This window comes from Felis catus, chromosome B4 (assembly GCF_018350175.1).
Source record: "Felis catus isolate Fca126 chromosome B4, F.catus_Fca126_mat1.0, whole genome shotgun sequence".
In the NCBI taxonomy this organism is placed as follows: Eukaryota; Metazoa; Chordata; class Mammalia; order Carnivora; family Felidae; genus Felis; species Felis catus.
Window position 1 is genome coordinate 1,163,755 of NC_058374.1, and position 18,504 is coordinate 1,182,258.

The window sequence follows — 18,504 nt, forward strand, 5'->3', positions numbered from 1 at the left end:
TGCCAAGCAACCACGGTACCGTAGTCAAACACACTGCGGTGGGAGCAGCGGGGCAAAGCTCTTCCCAAGCAGGGTTCCCAGAAATTCCAACAGGAGAACTGAAGATGGTTCTCAGGTCAACCAAGTGTGAATAAGCTAGCTCGAACAAACTTAAATGATTTTCTTACAATTAGAGAATTTCTCGTATTTGTACATGCTACTATGAAATGAAACTCTGAGGGGGCACATAAAAAGCAGAATCTCGGGGCGCCTGGGTGGCGCAGTCGGTTAAGCGTCCGACTTCAGCCAGGTCACGATCTCGCGGTCCGTGAGTTTGAGCCCCGCGTCAGGCTCTGGGCTGATGGCTCAGAGCCTGGAGCCTGTTTCCGATTCTGTGTCTCCCTCTCTCTCTGCCCCTCCCCCGTTCATGCTCTGTCTCTCTCTGTCCCAAAAAATAAATAAACGTTGAAAAAAAAATTTAAAAAGCAGAATCTCTAAAATGTATCCAGACACGTAGGGACAATGTCATTGGAGGAAACGTCTTTCCATTTCAGACACAGCAGTTCATTCCGTGGCTCCAGCATGGACAGGACCTCAGATACGTCCTCGGGAGGGGAGGGCCATGACCACGTTGGGAAGGGTCAAATACCAATACGGTTAGTGCTTCAAAGAAGTCAAGGGACACCTTTACCTCCTTCTCCTTGTTCTTCCCATTAATACTGGTCTTATGAATGTAAATGAAATTCATCTGGGATTTAATGTTGAATGTTTGGGTAATAAATTATCAGCTCTTTTTCACTTGTCCATTGATAAAAATTTAAAGTATATCAACTGATTTCCTACCACAGTACCTGTGTTTTTTTTGCAGACACCCAAAAACCTCAGATAAGCACCTTGTATGTAAACCTTCACACCCTGACCACGTTCTTCTAATTCACACCCCTTGACCTTTCTTGAACGTTAGAAGAATAAAAAAGGGTCACATGTCACATGGTAGGAGGCACGTTTCATTCCAACCGCCATCCATACCCTTGCCCTCGTGGCCATGAAAATGGGGAGATGTTATACCACAACTGGTCTCTACCTTTCCTGCACAACTGCAATAATGATTAAATCCATGGCTTCTTCTCACCATGAAACAGGTTATGTGCATGATTGACCCATAGAAATAGGAAGGAGTTGACCTCCAACTTAAGAAAAAGTATCTATTTGGGGCTCCTGGGTGGCTCAGTTGGTTAAGTGGCTGACTTCAGCTCAGGTCATGATCTCACAATTCGTGAGTTTGAGCCTCATGTCGGGCTCTGTGCTGACAGCTCAGAGCCTGGAGCCTGCTTCGGATTCTGTGTCTCCCTCTCTCTCTGTTCCTCCCCCGCTCATACTCTCTCTCTCAAAAATAAAGATTAAAAAAATTTTTTTAAAGAAAAAGTATCTATTCAAACTATTATTCTCTTTATTTAACTTAAAAATTTTTTAATGTTTTTATTTATTTTTGAGACAGAGCATGAGCATGAGCAGGGGAGGGGCAGAGAGAGGGGAAGACACAGAATCTGAAGCAGGCTCCAGGCTCTGAGCTGTCAGCACAGAGCCCCATGCGGGGCTCAAACTTACAAGCTGTGAGATCATGACCTGAGCTGAAGTTGGACACCTAACCGACTGAGCCACTCAGGCACCCCTCTTTGTTTAACTTTTAAATTTGAGTATAGCTGACACACAATGTTACATCGGTTTCAGGTGTCCAACATAGTGGTTCAACTTCTTTATATGTTATGCAATGCTCTACACTCTATTTTTTAAGGAACTGTCAAAATTCATATAGACAAGTATTTTCCTATCTTGTGAGGGCACTAAATTTCATTGCTCCATAGTATATATTTTATAAACTAGTCATCTATTAAGAGTAAGGTTCCAGAATGACATTCTGGCGTGTGAAATTCTACACAAGTTCTAGATCTGTGTCCTCTGAGCTTCCCTCAAGGAAAATTACTTAAGTGTCTAGAATGTGCCCATTTTGAGAGAAAAAATTGGAGACTACATACATCCTCAATAGTAGAGTAATTGTTAAATGACTTACGATGTATTCACACAAAGTGATGATGGGATGGCATCCAAATTTTTGTTAACATGGGAAGTGCTCAAAATATATAAAATTCCATGTATAAGCTCATCTATGTAATCTTACACATAGTCATTTTAAAAATTGGAAGAAATAAAAATTGGAAAGATATTGTGGAGGATTTCCCTTTTCAGCTTTATTGAGATATATTTGATATATATGTAGCATTGTGTAAGGTGCAAAATGGGATGATTTGATACACATTTGTAGTGTTAAATGGTTAACACCCTTATTATCTCACATAATTATCGTGTGTGTGTGTGTGTGTGTGTGTGTGTGTGTGTGTGTGTGTGTGTGTGTAGAGGACATTTAAGATCTACAATCTTAGCAAATTTCAAGTATATAATACTGTACTGTTAACTGTAGTCACCATGCTGTGACTATACATTACATCCCCAGAACTTATCCATCTTACAACTTGGAGTTTGTATCGTTTGACCCACATCCCCCCATTGCCCCCACCCCCAGCCCATGGCAATCACCACCATACACTCTGCTTCTACACATTCACCTTTTTAATTTTCTTTAAGTTCAGCTTTTTTAGATTCCGCATATGAGATCATACTATGTTTGTCTTTCTCTGACTTCTTTCACATGTCAAAATGCCTTGAAGTTTCATCCATGTTGTCACAAATGGCAGGATTTCCTTTCTCTCATAGCTGAATAATATTCCATTAAACACACACACACACACACACACACACATACACACACACACACACACACACACACACACACACACACACACACACACTGGATTCTTTATCAATTCATCCATAGACAGACACTCAAGTTGTTTCTATATCTTGGCTATCATGAATAATGGCGCAATGAACACGGGTAGACATCTCTTCAATATCATGATCTTATTTCCTTCAGATACACACCCAGATTTAGGATTGCTAGATAATATGGTAGTTTTATTTTTAATTTATTTTATTTTTATCTGAGGTGGGAGGAGCAGAGAGAGAGGGAGACAGAGAATCCCAAGCAGGCTCCACACTGTCAGCACAGAGCCCGATGCAGGGCTCAATGACCGGGAGATCATGACCTGAGCCGAGATCAAGAGACAGACACTTAACTGACTGAGCCACCCAGGCACCTCTATTTTTAATTTTTAAAGTGTGGGGCTCACTTTAATTTGTGAAGCCCAGTGTGGGGCTCAAACTCACAATCCCAAAATCAAGAGTCACATGGTTTACCGACTGAGCCAGCCAGGTACTCCTATTTTTAATTTTTTTTTGATGGACCTCCATACTGTTTTCCACTATGGCTGCACCAATTTACATTCCCACCAACAGTGCATGAGGTTCTCTTTACTTCACATCCTCACCAACACTTGTTATCTCTTATCGTTTTGATAACTTCACAGGTGTGAAGTGATAGCCCATTGTGGTTTTGATTTGTATTTCTCCAATGTTTAGTGATGTTGAGTACCACCTGTTGGCCATCTGGATGTCCTCTTTGAAAGAAATGTCTATTCAGGTCCTCTGCCCATATTTTAATTGGACTATTTGTTTTTTTTTTTTTGAGTTGTACATTAACTATTCACCAGATACATGGTTTGCCAATATTTTCCCCATTTCATAGGTTGCTTTTTCATTTTGTTGATTATTTGCTTTGTGTGCAGAAGCTTTTAGTCTGAAAAAGTCCTATTTGATGATTCTTGCTTTTGTTGCTTGTGCCTTCATTGTCATATTCAAAAAATGTTGCCAAGATCAACGTCGGGGAGATTTTCCCATTTTCTTCCAGGAGATGTATTGTTTCAGGTCCCGTGTTTTAGTCTTTAATCCATTTCCAGTTAGTTTTTGTGAGTGGTATAAGACAGGTGTCCAATCTCATTCTGTGATTATCTGGTTTTTCCAACAACATTTATTGAATGGACTATCGTCCCACAATGAAAATTAGTCGACCGTATATGTGTGGGGTCATTTCTAGGCTCTCTGTTCTGTTCACATGGGTCTACGTGCCTGTTTTTATGCCAGTATCACACGGTTTTGACGACTTAACTTTGTGATAGTTTGAAATCAGAAAGTGTGATGTCTCCGGTTTTGTTCTTTCTCAAGATTGCTCTTATTGTGGCTACATGGGAATTTTAAGATCGCTGTGAAAAATGCCATTGGAATTTTGATAGGGATTGCATTGAATCTACAGATAGCTTTGGGTAATATGAACGTTTGAAACAATATTAACTCTCGCAGCACCTGAGTGGCTCAGTCAGTTAGGCATCCAACTCTTGGTTTCATCCGATCATGATCTCCCAGTTTCGTGGGTTCAAGCCCCACATCGGGCTCCTTGCTGACAGTGCAGACCCTGCTTGGGATTCTCTATCTCCCTCTCTCTGCCCTTCCTCCACTCATGCTGTCTCTTTCTCTCCCAAAAGAAATACATAAACTTAAAAAAATAAACAATATTAACTCTTCCATGAAGACAGGATATTTTTCCTTTTGTTTTTTCTTTTATTTCTTTCTTCAAAGTCTTACAGTTTTCAGTGTACAGATATTTCCTCTCCTGGTTAAATTTATTCCTGGGTATTTTGTTCCTTTTGATGCTATTATAAATGGAATAAAAATTTTCTCATTTAGGTATTTCATTTCAGTGTATAGAAACACAACTGATTTCTCTATGTTGATGTTGTATCCTGTAACTGTACTGAATCTGTTGATTAGACCTAACAGGCTTTTTTGGTGGAGTCTTTAGAATTTTCTAAATATAAGTTCATCTCATCTGCAAACAGAGACGATTTTACTTCTCTCTTTCCAGTTTGGTTGTCTATTTCTTCTTCCCACCTAAGCACTGAGACGAACTCCCAGTGCTATGATAATGGAAGTGGTGAGTGTGGGCATCTTTCTCTTGTTCCTGATCTTAGAGGAAAAGCGTTCACCCTTTTGCTGTTGAGTAGGATGGAAACTCTAGGCTGGTCACACGTGCCATTTATTATGTCACGGTATGTTCCTTCTACACCCAATTTGTTGAAAGTTTTTATCATGAAAAGATGCTGAATGTTGTCAAATGCTTTTTCTGGTTCTATTAGATGACCATAGGATTTTTATCCTTCATTTTGTTAACACTGTGTGTCACGTTCATTGATTTGTGTATATTGAATCATCCTTGCATCCCAGGGATGATCCCACTTGATCCTAGCGTATGATCCTCTAGATGTGCCGCTGAATTTGGTTTGCTAATATTTTGTTGAGATTATTTACACCTATGTTTTTCAGGGATATTGGTCTTATCTTAAAGTGTTTTCTTATCTTGTACTGTCCTTATCTGGCTTTGCTATCACTGTAATGCTGGCCCTATATCATGAGTTTGGAAGTGTTCCCTCTTTAATTTTTTGAGTTTGAGAATTAGAATGAAATCTTTAAATGTTTCTCCAGGGAAGAAATTCTCCAGGGAAACGGTCCGGGCTAGGCTTTTCTTTGTTGGGAGATTTTTGACTACTGATTCAGTCTCCTTACTTATTTCGGTCTGTTCAGATTTTCTAGTTTTTCATGAGTCAATATTGGTAGGTTGTATCTTTATAGAATATTATCCTTTTTTTCTAGGTGGTTCAATTTTGGGCATATGATTGCTTTTGGTAGATTCTTATCGACCCTTTTACACTTCAAGTAATTAATAATAGGTAAGGACTTACTAATGCTGTCTTATTCATTGGTTTCTTGTGCTTTACAGCTTCCTGTTCCTTTCTTTATCTCTTGGGGCCCTCCCTTGTGAATGGATGATTTTCCATAGTGCTATGCTTTGATTTTCTTCTTTCTGTCCTATTCGTCTACTATAGGTTTTGGCTTTGTGATTAATATGAGGCTTACAGAAAAAAAAAATATCCTAGAACAATGAATTCTGCTCTGGTAACAACTTCACTTTGATATCATCCAACACTCTGCCCTTGGATTCCCTCCCCTCTTATGTTGTTGAGGTCACAATTTATATCTTTTTATAGCGTGTGTCCATGATCGTAGCTATATTTTTAATACACTTATCTTCTCTTTAGTAGAGTTGGCTAACACACAAGCAGATCACATGACTAGACGGTTGTGGGTGTTTGCCAAGGCAGCTCATTCTCAGATATTCAACACTCACATGTTGCTAATTAGCCTGGAGACCCTCTCGCAGCACTTCTCCTGAGGCAGGTCTGCTGGCGGTCTCCTTCTGCTTCTGTTTGTCTGCAAGCGTCTCTCTGCCCTTCATTTCTGAAGGGCGGATTGGCCAGGAACAGTGTTCATGGGGCCCGTTTCCTCTTCTGCACATTCCCGCTGCCTCCAGCCTCACGGTTTCTGCAGAGAAATGCACAGATAATCTTGTGGGCTCCCCTGTAGGAGGTCAGGTTCTCTTCTCTTGCTGCTTTTAAGATTCTCTCATTGAGGGGTTCCTGGGGGGCTCAGCCGGTTAAACATCCAACTCTTAACTTTGGCTCAGGTCATGATCTCACAGTCATGGGATCGAGCCCCATGTCTGGCTCTGCGCTAACTGCAAGGAGTCTGCTTGGGATCCTCTCTCTCTCTCTCTCTCTCTCTCTCTCTGCCCCTCCCCTGCTCATGCTCTCTCTCTCAAAATAAATTAAGGACAAAACTTTTTAAAAAAAGATTCATTCATGTAAAAAAAAAAAAAGATTCTCTCTTTGACTTTAATTTTATTATAATGTGCCCTAGAAAAGATATTTTTAGGTTGAATTTTTTTCATGAACTCAAACGTCCCGATCTCTCCCCAGATTTGGGCTGTTCTCAGCCATTATTTCTTTACACAAGCTTCTGTCCCCTTCTCCTCCAGGGCTCCAATAACCTACAGATAGCTTTTCTTGATTATCTCACGGTTCACATGGTCTTCTTGGTTCTCCTCTGACTGCAGAGTTTCAAAGTTCCCACCTCCAACTTCACAGAGTCTTTCACCCATCAAATCTGCTGCATTTTTCAGGCTACTCAGTGAATTCTTCTGCTCCAGAATTTCTGGTTGGGGGCTTTTTTTTTTTTTTATGATTTTTATCTTTTCTAAACTTCCAATTTTGTTCATGTATTGTTCTCCTGCTTTTGTTGAATTGTCTTTGTTCTTTTCTTATGGCCGCTGAGTTTCCTTGAAACGGCTATTTTGAATTTTTTATCGGTAAATCCCAGAGCAGACGTCTGTGGCGTCTTGCAGTTACTGGAAATCACTGTGATCTTCTGGGGGTTTCTGTTTCCTTGTTTGTCCACATTCCCGCATTGCTGTCTTCACATCTGAAGTATCGATTCTGGTCTTTACCAGCTGCTTTTGGGAGAGAAATGCCTTCTGTCAGCCCCGCTAGGGATTCTGATGCTTTCTCAGACCCCCTACGCGTACGCCTGCTCCATACTTCTCCATCACTCTTACAGCAAAACCCTCAGGCTTGCGTGCCTCCTCTCCCCCCTGCAGTGCACCAGGCCAGGTGTTCACAGTCTCTCTCACTTGCCCAGAGGTGGTGCTAATTCTCAGCTTTGTGGTCTCTCCCAGGCCCGCAGATTCAGGACGGCTTTCTGTGCATGCTCACTAGCTATCTGCAAGGGTCAGCCTCCCCACTAGGAGTGTGCACAGGGGGCTGGCCATGGAGAAGGGAGGTCTGCGGGTGAGGCATACCGAGTGCTGGTGGCACCAGGGGCCAGGAGGGGGGTCCATGGATAGGGTGTCCCCGCAGTCTGCAGGCAGGCCTCCTGATGAAAACCTGACAAGATTAGAAGGATCTATGTGTCTCAGTGCCATCTGTGCCCTGGCTGTGGTTTTCCGAGCCACCCCCCACCCCAAGTCATGTAGCTCCCGGCTCAGCCGTCCGGGTGGAGCGGGAAGGAGATGGGCTCGTTGGCAGCTCCTACATGGAGGGGAGCTGGCTGCTCACTCAAGCCTCTCGCTTCCCCCGAGGAGAAAGCGCGGGCTGAGAAAGGCGACGTTGACCTGAGCTGTGCTGCTGAGTGGTGGCGATGCTGTAAACTGTTCCTATCCCCTCCCCAGGGCACCAGTCTCGGAGTTTTCTGCTCCTTTGGTATCCGGAGCGTCTCCACGGAACTCCTGGATGCCCACTAGGCTCTGTCGTCTACAGGTGATGGTCTAAGACAGTGTTCTCCAGGGGCCCCAGGACCGTGGCCAAAAGGGGCTGGAGCTGGTCCACCGCTAGGACCAAGGTCTGTGAGCCTGTTTCCCAAGGTTCCCCTGCTGGCCCCCTGGCTCCCACAAAGGCACTGTTGTCCGTGGATGGATGTTGAATCGTTATCGCTGGCAGAGGTACGTACAAGTGAGGAACATCTCTTTTGGCCCCTTGTGAATCGCTGTCCAGATTTTCTTATTTTCCTCCAGTGTCCACATTGCAGATGCTTCATAAGTAGATATTCCCTATATACTAGGAATTAGTAAAAATATTTGTGGAAATTCTTGCTCACATAAGTTGTTCTTTCATTTGTCAAAATCATTAGCCACTGCCCGTAACGTACCTACCAACTGCTTGTTTTCCATGAGTCCCTCAACTCTCTGATGTAGGTGAACATGTTGGAAACGTTGGTAGGAGGCACTGTGATGTGCAGAAGGGAGGCAGATGAGCGACTCGGATTTTACTCTGCCCCGCAAGTTGGATACTGTATCTAAGTGCTTTTTTTTCACATTTTAACTTCTGTGTGATACACTGCATCTTAAAATGATAGCTTGTCGTAAGTTTGGCTGGCAGAATTTTTCCTTTCTTTGTGACTCACACAATAGTGGTGTGCCTTGTGGTTGAAGGCATCTTGGGTTCCATGAAACGTGATCATTCCTTGCGGACTTTCTTATGTGCTTCAAGCAGCACTAATGGAGATAGAAATTTCAGTATGTGCTCTGCTCAATCTCCTGGGATAAGTAAAAAAAAGCAAAAACCTTTTCTCATAATCCAGTCTATTTTTTATCTCCATATCCTGCACGTTTTTAAGTAATGAAACTTCTGTTTTTAAAAAAGTGATTTATGCACATTCACAACTTACAGAAATTACCAAAAGGTGATATTAAAAAACAAAACAAAACTTTTAAAAAATGTTAGCATGGCTGGGTGGCTCAGTTAGTTAAACATCTGACTTCAGCTCAAGTCATGATTTTGTGGTTCATGGGTTCGAGCCCCAGTTCGGGCTCTGCGCTGACAGCTTGGAGCCTGGAGCCTGCTTCGGATTCTGTGTCTCCCTCTCTCTCTGCCCCTCCCCTGCCCATGCTCTGTCTTTCTCTGTCTCTCAAAAATAAATACACATTAAAAAAAATGTCATCCTAAATCCCTCCGTTGAGAAATAAACAGAATTGACATTTGGTAAACATTATTTTAGAAGTCTAGAAAAGAACGTTTCCTCTGAAGTCACTAAATGGACGTTCCGTTCCATTTACGGGATCGCTGTGTCAGGACGGAAGCTACCCTCGTGTAGGATCATGTACATCTCTCTGTAACGTCATCGCTAGCTCTTGAACCACTTGGACCTCTCCCTGTGTCGCTCTGACGATCTCAGCCTTCTCCCTCTCAGTTTGGCTCTTCAGTCGCGTCTGTCTGTTCCCTTTTTGCGAATAAAAGATACTCGTCTGCGAAGTTTCGCTTGGTTGGCGCTATGGCTCTCGGCTCTGCGTCATGTCGTCTTACCGCCTCGTGGGAACTTCTGCTTTATCGAGTCCGTGCAGTTATGTATTTCCCTAGGAAGCAAGAAGCACCTGCAGAGAGTTTGCTTCTTCGCCTGGGCTGCTGGTCTTTGGCCCACCGTGCTGCCTCCTTCCCCAGTCTCCGGGATGCACTCCCGTCTCCACCTCACTCGCCGCGCACTCTGGCAGCGCTGTGCTTGCCCTCGCACCCTCCCAACCTCGTCTGAGGCCACTGTCCCCTCCTTCGGAGCACGGGAGCTGCCGCGGTCCAGCCGGGCAGCGCGTGAGGGGTCGGTGGGAAAAGCACTCCGGGCTCTGAGGCACGTCCAGGGGGCCCGGGGCCCGTGTTCTCTTCCCACATCCAGGCAACCGGCTCTGTGACGGCTGCTCCTCCAGCCACGTTTCCCCCCCCCGCCCTGCTCAGTCAGGACATGTCTCCAACCTGGCGGAAAGTTCTGGAAGCCAGCAGGCCTCAGGGCTCCTCCGGGGCTGGAAAGCACTGGAAAGGGCCCCCGGCGCTCCTACCCCTCCTGCTCCCGAGGACCGGCCTCACTCGGCCGGACGGTCCACCCGGTGGACAGTCTGCTCGCCCGCCGCTGTTGGGCGTTAGCGGGGATTCCCAGGCTGCTCCTGGCGTTGAGGGGCAAGGGCAGGATCCGAGGCTGTGCCCGTGGCCCCTCTGTGCCGGCCACCAACGTTCACACCTGTGGGTGAGAGTTGGCCCACTTCCTTTCTGTTTGGCGGGCTGATTTTACTTCCCGGCTCACGGGGTAGGTGTCCCAGGCAGGGCTCCGTCAGGCTAGCCCGGCGCTGACTTGCTGTGTGTGCTTGAACTCGCAAACACTGGCTGACCGATTTAGACAAAGTGCTTCCTCCGCCCGCAGGGCGTCCTTCTAATCTGGGCGCTGACTCATCACTGCATGGTCACATGACGTCTGCCTCCGGTGGTGTCCCTTGAATTCAACACGGTGCCCGGCTGCCTCTGCCGACCATGAACAGCTGCCCCCGTCCCCTCGGGGAGCTCCTGAGTCCCTGCCGTGCTTTGCAGCCTCCAGAAGCCCACCTCGGCGTGGTACGGGGGCCTGGAGGCAGTAGGGACAATGGGAATTCACACTATACAGCCGAGCCCAAGCCAGGAGGCCTCCTGGAATCCTGCACTCGTCTCAGCTGTGCTGTGGCCTCTCTTGATTTTCCAAGTATTTCCTCCATTACACTAGTCAACACAACCAGTTAACTTCTTTCAAGGACATTCCTAAAAACTAAAAATAACCAGAATCCGTAGTTCACACTAGGGTCACTCCTGGCATTGTGCGTTCTATGGGTTTCAACAAACATACAAGGACACGTGTCTGTCATGGTATCACACGGAGTAGTTTCGCTGCCCCCCAAATATCCTCTGCGCCCCACCTGGTCATCCCTCCCTGCCAACACCTGGCAACCCCTGATATTTTCACTGCCTCACGGTTCTGCTTTTTCTAGAATGTCATAGACGTAGACTCATGCAGCGCGCGGCCTTTTCAGACTGGCGTCTTCCACTTGGTCATACTCATTTACGGCTCCTCCGTGCCCCTTCATGGCTCAAGCGCTCATCTCCTTCCAGCACTGGATCATGTCCCGTCGTCTGGCTGGACCACAGGTGACTTATCTATCACCTACTGAGGGACATCTTGGTTTCTACCTGGGTGATCACAGGCATCTAATTTTTTGTTGTTAAATACCAAAAATAGGAGCACAATTACCGGATCATATGGTGAGAGTATGTTTGGTTTTGGTGATTAGTTTTGAACGTTGATGATCTGTCAGTTGTAACAAATGCACCATCTGGTGGGGGTGTTGATGGTGGGGGAGGTGGGGGGGGGCAGGGACATGTGTGGGAGTCTCGGTACCTTCTTCCAATGTTGCTGTGAACCTTAAACTGCTCTAAAAACAAATTCCTTTTTAAAAAATCCCAAAAACAGAAACATTTTGTTTGGAAGTGTTTCAACCAACACTTTTATTGACTTATGATTTATTCACATAAAAACTTAAAAGTTTCCTTGGAAATGCAAAGCGGGGAGGCCACAATTACTAAAGGACACTGTCCCTCATTAGTGAGCTCAACTGATATTTGTGGCAGCACCGGCGAAAATCACTCCCAGAACCAGCCCTTCAAAGTAAAAGCCCCAAGGTGTAGACGCACATGGACAGAAGCACAAGTGTCCACAGGCAGATGGTGGGTGTCCATGGACAGAGGCATGGGTGGGTGCGGGTGCCCATGGACAGACGGCGGGTGTCCACGGACAGAGGTGCTGGTGTCTATGGACAGAGGTGCAAGTGTCCACAGACAGACGGTGGGTGTCCACGGACAGAGGCGCAGGTGTCCACGGACAGACGGCGGGTGTCCACGGACAGAGGCACGGGTGTCCACGGACAGAGGTGCTGGTGTCTATGGACAGAGACGCAAGTGTCCACGGACAGACGGTGGGTGTCCACGGACAGAGGCGCGGGTGTCCACGGACAGAGGTGCTGGTGTCTACGGACAGAGGTGCGAGTGTCCACTGACAGATGGCGGGTGTCCACGGACAGAGGCACGGGTGTCCATGGACAGACGGCTGGTGTCCACGGACAGAGGCACGGGTGTCCACGGACAGAGGTGCTGGTGTCTATGGACAGAGACGCAAGTGTCCACGGACAGACGGTGGGTGTCCACGGACAAAGGCGCGGGTGTCCCCGGACAGAGGTGCGAGTGTCCACCAACAGATGGCGGGTATCCACGGACAGAGGCATGGGTGTCCACGGACAGACGGCAGGTGTCCACGGACAGAGGCGCGGGTGTCCACGGACAGAGGCACGGGTGTCCACGGACAGACAGTGGGTGTCCACGGACAGAGGTGCTGGTGTCTATGGACAGAGGTGCGAGTGTCCACGGACAGAAGTGCTGGTGTCTATGGACAGAGACACAAGTGTCCACGGACAGAGGCGCGGGTGTCCACGGACAGAGGTGCGAGTGTCCACCGACAGACGGCGGGTGTCCACGGACAGAGGCGCGGGTGTCCACGGACAGACAGCGGGTGTCCACAGAGGCGCGGGTGTCTACGGACAGAGGTGCGAGTGTCCACCGACAGACGGTGGGTGTCCACGGACAGAGGTGCTGGTGTCTATGGACAGAGGTGCGAGTGTCCATGGACAGACAGTGGGTGTCCACGGACAGAGGCGCAGGTGTCCACGGACAGACGGCGGGTGTCCACAGACAGAAGTGCTGGTGTCTATGGACAGAGACGCAAGTGTCCACGGACAGAGGCGCGGGTGTCCACGGACAGAGGTGCGAGTGTCCACCGACAGACGGCGGGTGTCCACGGACAGAGGCGCGGGTGTCCACGGACAGACAGCGGGTGTCCACAGAGGCGCGGGTGTCTACGGACAGAGGTGCGAGTGTCCACCGACAGACGGTGGGTGTCCACGGACAGAGGTGCTGGTGTCTATGGACAGAGGTGCGAGTGTCCATGGACAGACAGTGGGTGTCCACGGACAGAGGCGCAGGTGTCCACGGACAGACGGCGGGTGTCCACAGACAGAGGTGCTGGTGTCTATGGACAGAGGTGCGAGTGTCCACAGACAGAAGTGCTGGTGTCTATGGACAGAGACGCAAGTGTCCACGGACAGAGGCGCGGGTGTCCACGGACAGAGGTGCGAGTGTCCACCGACAGACGGCGGGTGTCCACAGACAGAGGCGCGGGTGTCCACGGACAGACGGCGGGTGTCCACGGACAGAGGCGCGGGTGTCTACGGACAGAGGTGCCAGTGTCCACCGACAGACGGTGGGTGTCCACGGACAGAGGTGCTGGTGTCTATGGACAGAGGTGCGAGTGTCCATGGACAGACAGTGGGTGTCCACGGACAGAGGCGCAGGTGTCCACGGACAGACGGCGGGTGTCCACAGACAGAGGTGCTGGTGTCTATGGACAGAGGTGTGAGTGTCCACAGACAGACGGTGGGTGTCCACGGACAGAGGCGCGGGTGTCCACGGACAGAGGTGCTGGTGTCTACGGACAGAGGTGCGAGTGTCCACAGACAGACGGTGGGTGTCCACGGACAGAGGCGCAGGTGTTCACGGACAGAGGTGCTGGTGTCTACGGACAGAGGCATGGGTGTTCACTGACAGATGGCAGGTGTCCACCGTCAGATGGCGCGTGTCCACAGACAGAGGCGATGGTTTCCACCCACGGAGGCATGGGTGACCCCAGTGTGTATCCAATGGCGGGTACTCAGATTTCAGAGGAAGGACATCCTGGCTCACGCCACCACAGGGATGGCCTTCAAATGGTGCAGTGGGAGCACTGTCACCAGAAGACGTGGCCACGGGCCTTCACACGATGCAGCTGGAGGTGTCCCATCTGCACAGACAGAGCCAACAGGGAATGGGGACCCAGAGCTCAGGCCACAGAGGTGCGGCTCCGGCAGAGAAAGGGCTCCAGGCAGGTGTGGGGATGGTGGGGGGGGCACAAAGCAGGGGGGTGGGGAACGATCTCACAGCCGGAGGGGGGTTGGGAGGGCCTCACATGGGGGGGGGGAGGGACGGCCTCACAGCAGCGGGGAGGGGGGTGGTATGGGATGGGACAGCCTCACAGCAGAGGGGGGGTGGCTAGAGTTAGGGGGGAGGGGGGAAACAGCTGCACAGCAGGGGGAGCGGCCTCACAGCAGAGGGGACGGCCTCACAGCAGGGAGGCTTGATGGTCACACACCGTGTGGGGGGGACGGTCGCACACTGGGGGGTGCACTGGGCACTGGCTCTCTGGACTTCTGCGCTGTCTGGTGTCACTGACCACACCGGCTTCTTCAAGTTTCCTCCACGTTTTCTGATTGGACCCACGGCCTCAGCTTCTCTCCCAGACTCCCATTGGCCTGACCCGTCAGCGTATGTGGTTCCAGGGTTCTTGACTCCTCGCTGTCTACACTGGCATCGGCAACATTGTGGATTCACATCTACACTTTCCGCTCTGAGCTCTGACAGAGGTCACAGATGCCCCTGTTCAGTCACCCATTGGGTCTCATCGCCTCCCCAAACTCGGTGGCCATGACCTCCTTCATGTGGGACACTCTCTCCCTGTCCCCAACCCCAAATGCTCCGTCTACTCTCCAGCTTCCTGCTCTGTGCCCCAGGACATTAGCCATGTGGATTCAACCAGCCAACTGGTGGTGTGGGCCTCATGGGAGTCCTGCCAGGTGTCCCCCAGGGGTGACCGCTCTTGTCACATCACGTGGCTCTCTCTGCTGGTCTGTCTTGTACCTCGGGCTCCCGCGCCACCCCTGGTGAAAAGCCCATACTTATTAAGCTGACCTCCAATCACCCGGTTTGAGCATACCCCACCTTTCCCTCCAGGGGACCCACCTGGGGAGGGGGGTGGTGAGCACACTGGTTGGTGGGGTCCAGCCCATCTGTCCGCCCAGCAGCGTGTTTCAGTGCCCAGACCCAGCACCTGTCCACCTGTAGCATCTGTCCCATCGACTTACAGCCTCGGACTCTTCAGTGACCGTCACTCCCTGGCACACCGAGCCCAGCCTGGGTGCGTCCTCCGAACCCGAACCAGTGTGAGCCGTGAAGTCCAAACGTGAATCCGCACCTGGTCCTTCATCATGGCCACAGCTGTCTCTGCTGGGAAGCCGGCCAGAGGCAGGACCGAGCTGAGCATCTTGAGCCACACGCCCTTGACCTGGGCTCTGAGGGGCGGGGCCGGTGGGAGGTCAGACCAAGGTTGTGCGGGCAGCCGTGGCCTGTGAGTCCTTGAGGCCCAGGAAGGGCCACATGGACCACGTGGTTGGGACAGATGCAGAGGTGCGGTCGGGCGAGCTGGGCACGCCTAGTAAAGGGGCAGTTTCCACGGGGGCATCATTTGCTGACGGGTTGCACCGTCTCCAAAGTAAGTCAAATGTTCTGGAAGGACCCGATGAAGGCGCGTCCTGGCAGCAGCCTTCCTGCAGAGGAGACCAGGGGCCAGCGAGCCCGGCTCGGGCCAGCGGGGCCACACCTGCTTCTGTACATAAAGCTTCGCTGGCACGGGGCCACCTCATTAGTTTCTGGTCCATCTACGCCGCTCCTGCCGGGCGACAGAGCTAAGGTGCGACGGAGACCACGTGGCCACAAAAGCCAAAATGATTATCTCTGGGCCTTTACCGAAAAATGGGCGGATTCCTGGACTAGAGAGTGCGAAGAGGTCAGGGGTCTGCCTTCTGCCGCCCTTGCGGGCACTCTGAGGTGTCATTCCACTTCAAGAACGAACATCCACGTTTTCCGTGATGCGCACACGGTTCTCAGCCTCGCCAGCTGCCAGCCCTGCCCGGCTGCATGGCCGCGTGGCCGTGGGCTCTCTGCTCCCGGAGGGAACGGGGGACCCTGACGGCTGCCGCGTGGTGTGGCGTGTCCCAGGCGAAGCCACCTGCCCTGTCCGGGGACATTTTCTAGGGGCTCGGCATGGAGACCTGGACAGGGGCCGGCTGACGCGGAGCCCCCAGACCCGCCTACTTCACACTCCGGGTACGGCCGTGGGAACAGGCCTGGCCTGACTCTACAGGCTCTCCTTCTGGGGTCCTCTCTGTCCCTTAGCTTACATCCGGAGGTGAATTGTCCTCGCCACCGCCTTGAGTGTCACTGTGTGCGGTGGGACCTGGCTGTCACGGATAGCTCCCTTCTCTAAGGAGCGTCTCCTTACCTGACGGTCAGAGAACATTCCCACGGCACCTCTGCCTCACAGTGCAGTCAGCAGGTGTCGGGACAATAAGGAAGACCCTCGTGTTCGCCGGGGTTCTCCAGAGCAAGAGAGCAACGGGGCATATACGGACACAGGCAAGGGGACGTTCATTATGGGAACTGGCTCACGTGATTCTGGCGGCTGGGAAGTCCCATGGACTGAGGTCTGCAGGGGCGCCCATGGTCCGAGGCTGAACAGGGCTGCATGCCTGAGGGCTGGAATATGGGCACCCAGCTCAACAGAAAGAGCGTTTCTCCCTTCGTCCGCCTTTTGGTTCTACCTCAGCCCTCAAGGGACTGTCTGATTCCCGCCGCTGGTGATCTTTCCTCAGCCCACCGAGTCACGCAGAAGTGACGTTTCTCTGTCTGGACACCCTCAGCCCCACGACACTGGCCTTCACGCTTCACAGGGACAGGTTCTCCGCCAGGCCCCTCGGCCACCGTTGCCCGACCCTTCTCCGTACTCGTGCACCCCGAACAGGGCGCCCACTGCCCCCTGCACCTGCAGCCTCTCTCTCTGCAGCTGGAATGTCTACATGCTCACACTCCTGGAGCTCAGGACACGGGTGGTTTGCTCTCGTCCTCTGGTGACCGGTGTGGGGCACATGCTCACGAGGCCACGGAGGTAACGGTGGTGACATGACAGCACTGTCCTGCTCCTTCTGTTCGGGGGTTTGGGGAGAAGCTTCTGTCGTGAAGGGCACGTGTGCGGCAGGCAGAGGCGCACACGGTGGAGACTGCAGGGGGAGGAGGAAGGGGAAGCCGCGGAAAGGCCCCACTGAGACCCCAGTGAAGGGACGGCCCGTTGCTCCCAAGGCATCCAGATGGAAAGGCAAGGGGCCCAAAGCAAAGGTGGTTAAACCATCGGGAAGGTCAGACTGGTCATGTCAGATGGGCAAGGTTACCACACCCCCCGATGGTCGGAGCAAAGGACATACGGCCCCCAGCGCCTGACGCGCTGGATAAAGTGGCAACAAGGTCATGGTCACCGAGCTGACCCAGGAGATTCAGTCCACACTGCTTTCCTGTTCCACATCTTTGGGGAGCACCCAGGACAGAAAGCACACAGCATTCTCTTGTGAAGGACACGCGTGTTATTTCCACCAGAAGCCCTGTCCGGACGCCCCCTGAACTGTCCAGGCACCAGCTTAGCGGTACATAGCCCTCTCTGAATCACTGGCCTCCGTCTCCACTGCTCCTGGGCCCCAGGCGACAGACACCAAGGGAGGATGAATGTCTCTGCTCCTCGGCGAGGAACTGCACCCATACGGCAGAGTTTCCAGGAATCTGATAGATCGAGTCAATTATGGAACACCAGACTTTAAACCCACATGGGAAGAACTTAATCACTTTTAAAAGAAAGAGCAGACGTTTGTCCTGGGGCAGAGAGAATGAGTAATAAGTAAATAATTTATATTGGATTCTAACTTTGCTGGGCAGTATCCAGTGCGAGGCCGTGCACCGCTCAGAGCTGTTGGCGTTTAATGACTGAAATAAGAACACAATAAACGCCCTGCGGTGCCGAGGGCTGGACGCCGGGTTCATAGATTTAACCCAGGCGGGTGGAGATGCTTCTCAGTAGGAAGCTGGAAACAGTTTTGAGGCTTTTGTCCAACTGTTACCTCAGGACGGAGCCCAGAGCCTGAATCATCAGAGCTGAGAGGCAGCCAGTGCGGGGGGCACATTCCTTCACACAGGCCAGCCGTGGGCAGGGACTGATGTAGAATCCGTCACCAATGTGCGGGTGGGCGTGCCCCAAGGGCCCCTCGGAAGTTGTCAGGGGCTCAGGTCCACTCGCCGCAACCACGTCATAAAGACACAGGTTAGGGGCCTCCACCGCTCACACCGTCCACGCCGCCGCACGGCCAAGGCGTAGCCCGTGTGGCACTCAGCGAGCCTCCAGCAGCCTGCCCAGGGGCCCCTCGTCCCGAGAGGAACTGTCCCCGAGAACACGCTCCAGCAAACCCCCCAAGCAAATCTCAGGGTCTGCTCCCCCCGTGCACGTGGCGGCTGCCAGGGGGTCAGGTGAGTGGATGGGGCCATCACAAAGGTGCGAGTGCGGTTAAAGAAGAGTGAAACCCAGTGGTGGGCAGGGCAGCAACTT